Source organism: Ruditapes philippinarum, unplaced genomic scaffold (assembly GCF_026571515.1).
Source record: "Ruditapes philippinarum isolate M1 unplaced genomic scaffold, ASM2657151v2 ctg2007_1_1_1_1, whole genome shotgun sequence".
Lineage (NCBI taxonomy): Eukaryota > Metazoa > Mollusca > Bivalvia > Venerida > Veneridae > Ruditapes > Ruditapes philippinarum.
In genome coordinates, this window is record NW_026865173.1 from 90,756 (window position 1) to 97,245 (window position 6,490).

A 6,490-nucleotide genomic window follows, 5' to 3' on the forward strand; every position below is an offset into this window, starting at 1 on the left:
TTTTTATTTTTCAAATTAAAGCTTTTTATTTTGGGCGTATATTTACTTTATAGTTTCCAAAGAGATCTCATCGGCCAATTACCTGAACCGTCTTTATCTTCTGCTATCTTTTTGGCCATTTAATACAGTTATAGTGATTTAGTTTTTTTTGTATGGAAGACAAAATACTACATTTGTACTTTGTTTACATTTACTTTTTTATCACAAATTATTTCACATTAAGCGCTGCTTTTTTCAGGTTACAAGCCTTCACCATTATTTATACTTCCTTAAACTCAGCTATGCCCTTTCAAAAGAAGTAAAAATGTATTCGTTTTATGGGACATAATGTGCCTTTAAGAGTGCATTATTCAATTCTTTTGTTACAGGAAGAGAAATTAAAACAAAATCTCAGTCACTTTAATTACAGTGGTTAGAATAATTATGGTATATCAAAAGTACAATTTCCGTGCTTATATTCAATCCGGAAGCTATGATCTCATTCATGTGATAAGGAACGATATTTTTTTTATTTATTTTATTTTTTACATCCATCTCATTTTCACGTGACTGACATTTAACCTCCATGACAATTCAGAAGGACAATTCAGAACTAGGAAGTTTAGAAGATTTATTTTGGTTATTGATTGACGAAAACAGAAATAAAAATTTAATTTATCTTGTAAAGTTATTTTCTATAGCTTTGACCTTCAACGCTTGTGATGTGAATTTCAAAGTTGGCATCTATCATTTCAATTCATTTTTGAATGAAAATCAATGAGTCGTTTAGCACGTGAAATAATGACTTCTCATTTATCTAAATTAAGGGGAAAGAACTGTTACACGAATCAGTGAAGTATAGGAAATGTTACCCGAATTAGTTATTCAAAATCACTGTGTAGAAACTGTTATATAAAAGGAATTAGTAAATTGATATCAAAGTTAGGAGCTGTTACATCTGCCTTAGGGCAGAACTAATCAAAATCACCATGTAGAAATTGTTACAAAAATTAGTTGACAAAATATACAAGGGGAAAACTGTTACACGAATAAGTTAATAAATAATAATAATAATAATAATAACAAGAGCCATGTCAACATGGCCATCCCCCGCCGAATGTGTTTGCTCATTGGAAGAAATGTAAATGTAGTAGAGCAGAATAATTCCATTTTAAGAGGTCTTTTGGTAATGCAAACTGATGGCTATAGTGATTACAGATTTGAAACCTATGTGAATACTGATGGCTGAAAATAACAAAGAGCAATAACGGAAAAATAATGCAGGGTAGGTTATCATTCTTGTGTGCTGCATCCCTCCTCAGTAAAATATATCCACCTATGAAGTTTCAAGTTGATACCTCAAATACTTTTTGAGAAAAAAATTGAATTGAAAAATTAAGTATGAAAAATAACAAAGGAAAATAACTCAAAAATTATAAAAGGTAGAGTTATCATTCTTGTGCACTGCACACCTCCTGAGTTAGATCTATGCACCTATGAATTTTCATAATGATATCTCAAAGGCCTTTTGAGTTATGCTCTGGACAAAAATTAATTTTGAAAAATAAAAAAGGGCAATAACTAAACAATTATGCAGGGTAGAGTTATTGTTCTTGTGCACTGCACTCCTCCTCAATGAGATCCATCCACCTATGAAGTTTCAAGTTGATACCTCAAATACTTTTTGAGATAAGCTCCGGACAAAATAGTATGAAAAAGAACAAGGGCAATAACTCAAAAATCGTACAGGGAAGAGTTATCATTCTTGTGCACAGCATTCCTCCTCAATAAAATCTATCCACCTATGACATTTCATGTTGACATCTCAAACACTTTTGAGTTATGCTCCACTCAGGTGTAAAATTAAGTATGAAAAATAACAAAGGGCAATTACTCAAAAATTATGAAAGGTAGAGTTATCATTCTTGTGTACTGCACACCTCCTGAGTGAGATCTATGCACCTATGAAGTTTCATAATGATATCTCAAAGGCCTTTTGAGTTATGCTCTGGACAAAAAATTAATTTTGAAAAATAACAAAGGGCAATAACTCAAAAATTATGCAGGGTAGAGTTATCATTCTTGTGCACTGCACTCCTCCTTAATGAGATCCATCCACCTATGAAGTTTCAAGTTGATACCTCAAATACTTTTTGAGATAAGCTCTGGACAAATTAGCATGAACAAGAACAAAGGGCAATAACTCAAAAATTGTATAGGGAAGAGTTATAATTCTTGCGCACAACATTCCTCCTCAATAAGATCTATTCACCTATGACATTTCATGTTGATATCTCAAACACTTTTTGAGTTATGCTCCACTCAGGTGAAAAATTAAGTATGAAAAATAACAAAGGGTAATAACTAAAAAATTATGAAAGGTAGAGTTATCATTCTTGTGCACTGCACACCTCCTGAGTGAGATCTATGCACCTATGAAGTTTCATGTTGATATCTCATAGGCTTTTGGAGTTATGCTCTGGACAAAAATCAATTTTGAAAAATAGCAAAGGGCAATAACTCAAAAATTATGCAGGGTAGAGTTATCATTCTTGTGCACTGCACTCCTCCTCAATAAGGTCTATCTACCTATGAAGTTTCAAGTTGATAACTCAAATACTTTTAGAGATATGCTCCGGACAAAAATGTCGGACGGAAGGACGGACGGAAGATCGGACGGAAGGACGGACGGACGGAGACTATTACTATACCCCCGCCGCCTTTTCGGCGGGGGATAATTATAATAATAATATTAATAAATGCCTACGTTACACAAAATATTGAATCAAAGTCACGGGACAAACTTTATCAACAACGCTCTATGAACAGGCCACTATATATGGAGTTTCTATACCGTGAATATGTTTAATAGATACAGAAACCTCACGTCCGGGTTCTTAGCGAACAATGCTGCGATTCGCCATACCACTTAAAATCAAAGCGCAGAAGATTATAAATCAATTTGTTTGTAAAGTGTCCCAGTGTTATAAATATAGCAACACTGATATTCAATTCAATGTTTATTTGGCTTATAAAAAAAAGAAAAAGAAACTGAACTGTGATTTGAACTCCGGACCTCTCGCTTCTAAAGCGAGCGTTTAAAGGGGAGTTACAAGATAACAGAAAAAGAATACCATATCATTCTTAATTAGAGTTTGTAACCCTTATTAATTTCGATATACATGTATTACCTGTTGTTAAACACAGAAATAAATAATCATGGAGCTGAATATAAGCATGTATATCTATAAGAATAACACAATATTAAAAATCTTCGACCAATCGGGAACTTTTTTTTCGTTACGAAAATTAATGCACCTGTCATTTCATAATCTTTTCGCAGTGATCTGCCCTTAATTTTTCGGCGATAATGTACATATGAAAGTAACTGCTTCGAGGAGTTTGGACTACTTTCGGCATTTGCAAATAAGAACATCAGGGTCTGAAATTTCGCTACCATTATTTGTTTGGTAATAAAAATATAGAGAAAAAAAACATGATAGACTTAAATAATGCCAATAACTGAAAACATATTTAACATACGAGGGGAAGTCAGAAAATATCCGGCATTTTGACTCGTTCTCGAAAACCATTCAACATTTTAAACAAGAGGGCCATGATGGCCCTGAAGTCGCTCACCTGTATATAGGCCCCCCGGAGCGGGGCCAGTTTATACCCCAGGTCTTTTATTTGAACAAACTTGGTAGACACCCATTAGAAGATGTTTCATGCTAAGCATCTATAAGGTCTAGCTCGTTGGGTTTTTTAAAAGAAGATTTTTTAAGTTTTTTCTTTACACATATATTTAAAAACAATGACACCCCTGGGGCAGGGTCAGTTTTGACCCCATGGCTTTTATTTGAACAATCTTTGTAGACACTTACTAGAAGATGTTTCATACTTCATATCTACACTCTAGCTATTTGGGTTTCTTCGAAGAAGATTTTTAAGTTTTTGCTATACACATATAAGGAAAATCAATGTCCCCCGGGGCGGGGCCAATTTTGACCCCAGGGCTCTTATTTGAACAAACTTGGTAGACATCCATTAGAACATGTTTCATGCTAAATATCTTAGCTCTAGCTCTTTGGGTTCTTTAAAAGAAGATTTTTAAGTTTTTACTAAATGCATATAGGAAAAATCAATGACCCCCTTGGGCGGGGCCAATTTTGACCCCAGGGCTTTTATTTGAACAAACTTGGTAGACACCCATTAGAAGATGTTTCATGCTAAATATCTTAGCTCTAGCTGTTTGGGTTCTTTAAAAGAAGATTTTTTAAGTTTTTACTATATACATATAGGGAAAATCAATGACCCCCTGGGGCGGGGCCAATTTTGACCCCAGGGCTTTTATTTGAACAAACTTGGTAGACACTCACTAGAAGATGTTTCATGCCAAATATCTAAGCTCTAGCTCTTGGGGTTTTTTAGGAGAAGATATTTAAAGTTTTCCCTTTGGTTGCCATGGCAACCAGAGTTCTGCATGGAATTAAAATCTTTGAACAATTTTGAAAGGTGACCACCAAAGAAACATTCCTGTGAAGTTTGGATGAAATTGGCTCAGTGGTTTATGAGGAGATGTCATTTAAAGTAAAAGTTATTCTCCACCTACGTCTACGCACTTTTGCCATCTTCGTGGGAGCTTTTGTATTCCCGCTGTGAACCATGACGTAGACCTATGTTTTAGGTACTGTGTAACAGCAGATATCAAAGCCGCCCTGGTCTTATATTTCTTTCCAGCATTTTTTTCATTCTGGAAACAAATAAAAGTCACAGGGGGCGAGGTCTGGGCTATAAGGAGGGTGAGACAACACTTGCCATTTGTAAGAGTTGATAACCTCCACTGTAGCTGCGGCGGTATGGGAGGGGGCATTATCGTGAAGAAGGAGGACATTTTTCTGTGCTAACCTGGGACGCATATGCTTTTTAAGCCTCTGAAAGATGTGGCAGGGCTTTTCACCATTACAGAGCGTTGTTCCTCTAACAAAGAGTCCATGGTAGACGAATCACCTCTAATATATCAGAGGGCAAAATACTGTGTATACACAACTATCATTGAAAATAAACTGACCACGTTATTGGCGAATGAATGTAGTTTTCACCAATATATAATGTGTGTATATAGCTGCACGTGGAAAGAGAGGAGCATGAAAAGTCCGGATATTTTCTGACCGTCCCTCGTAAATATGAGGATATGTAAAATTAAACTGTATCATTAAAAGCTCAGTTCTTTACCTTCCTTACCTCCCCTTACATAACATTATATTAAATTACATTACATTACAATACATAACATTACATTTAATAAGTAAACATGTTTCGATATGTATATTAACGATATCTGGCGGCGATGTAACTCCTTATTTCAAAGCGGAAAATATAATTAACAGAATGATTTTCGGACAGATGCAATAAGATAACTAAATCATTTCATTCAGAATTTGTCTTTCCTTTACAAAATGAATCTATTTCTTTTTCAAAATAGATAGAAGTCTCATGGCGTTAATTTTGTATGTAAGACATTTGGTCTTACATGTAACATCACTTTTTAAAAGCATTCTTGGGTTCGTAGCCATCATATCTCTCAGTTTTAGAGTATTTCTTTTTGCCATACATTCTCCAATCAATTTTTCTATTGACCCGAGTCACATTAATGAGCTACAATAAATGGCTAAATTTTATAATGTTACAACTGACATAATAACATAAACAAACAATATGGCGGACTCATGTGACTAAAGTAGTTCCAATATGTCTTTTTATTATGTCACAGGTCTATTGAGAAGCATAATAGCCAAGAAGATCAGACTGATATCATTGACAATGAAAGTCAAGTCGTATCAATTTTGAGAATGCGTCAAAATATAGGACACCATGTTTATTCCCTTTAAGCTTGTTTTTATCAGAATAATATAACCGGAAAATAAAAACTGTACAATTTATTTATGATTCTTTGAAATTAATTTGAGTTGAATTTTGTAAGAAACTTACTAGATATTTTTTTTATTAATTTATCGAAATGAAAATGATTCATTAATTCATAGTTGAAACTTGTTTGCATAATTTGTAATTTCATGCACGTAAGTTTAAATGAACTACAGCTTATATTATCGGTGAATTCGGAAAACCTCGCTGATTACCTATGATCATCATCTTCATCCAAATGTGGACGGAAAGGTCCGAGAGGTTTGTATCTTATACTGTAATCAACAGTTATATTCAGAGAACATTTTCTAAAGTTACATTGTCTATATACGCTATCGTATATTCTGTAGATGTACTTAGAATTGACACACTTTCTTGGATGCATAGTCTGACATATTAAAGAACTCCACTGGGGTAAAAAAAAAATAACAATAACAAAAAACAAACAAACAAAAAACCTTCAACAAATGGCACGTGCTCACCAAATTCGAACACCTCGGCTATGATGCCGAAGTTTGACGGAAAGAGCCGAGAAGACACGATTGGTGATCACCCGCCCTAAAAGTATGACCGAAAGTTCCGTTCC